Here is a 1,110-nt window from a genome sequence, read left to right as displayed (position 1 = left end):
GGTCCGATAGGTGCTCCATAGGGATCCCCACGGACACCCCACAGCCCTATGGACACCCCCTGGGGACCCCATAGACCCATGGGGACCCCATAGTCCTGCAGGGGCCCCACAGGGACCCCACGATCACCCTGTGGTCCTATAGGTGCTCCATAGGGATCCCCACGGACACCCCACAGCCCTGTGGACACCCCCTGGGGACCCCATAGACCCATGGGGATGCCACAGATGCCCCACAGCCATGTAGGGACCACATGGGGACCCCATGATCACCCCATGATCATCCTATGGTCCTATAGGCGCTCCACAGGGACCCCCACGGACACCCCACAACCCTATGGACACCCCCTGGGGACCCCACAGTCCTCTAGGGACTCCATGGACACCCCACAGCCATGTGGGGACCCCACAGGGACCCCATGATCACCCCACAATCACCCTATGGTCCTATAGGTGCTCCATAGGGACCCTCATGGACACCCCACAGCCCTATGGACACCCCCTGGGGACCCCATAGACCCATGGGGACCGCATAGCCCTGTAGGGACCCCACGGACACCCCACAGCCATGTAGGGACCCCACGGCTCTGTAGGCGCCCCGTAGCCCTGGGGGCACCCCATGAGCACCCCGTAGCTCTATAGGCACTGGACGGGCACCCTATAGCTCTACGGGCACCCCCTGGGCACCCCCAGGACAGAAACCCCAGACAACACAACTTTTTTTTTTTTTTTTTTTTAATATTTCATCAACTTTACAGGGTTACAATTGTCTTAAATATTCTGAAGTTTAAATACAATCTGTATAATAATGTTATTATAAAATGTAAACTTTCAGTGTTTTTATTTTATTTTATTTTATTTTTTTTTAATAATCAAAAGTTTCAATACCTGAATGTTTGCAAAACTGAAATATTTCACCGGGGGCCCGGGTGCGCCCAAGGCCGCCGCGCTCAGAGGTAGAATGTGGTTTTTATGCTTTTTTTTTGTCTTTTGTGTTTTTTTTTTTTTCGTTTTCGTTTTTCACCTGAGTTAAGCTCCGCACGCTGGGGAGGCGTCTGCAGCCGGGGCCGTTCCTTTTGCCTTTCCAAACCCCAGAGAAACTGATTTAGGCTT

Source organism: Egretta garzetta, unplaced genomic scaffold (assembly GCF_000687185.1).
Source record: "Egretta garzetta isolate BGI_Z169 unplaced genomic scaffold, ASM68718v1 scaffold396, whole genome shotgun sequence".
Taxonomy (NCBI): Eukaryota; Metazoa; Chordata; class Aves; order Pelecaniformes; family Ardeidae; genus Egretta; species Egretta garzetta.
Note: the sequence above shows the minus strand (reverse complement) of the source record.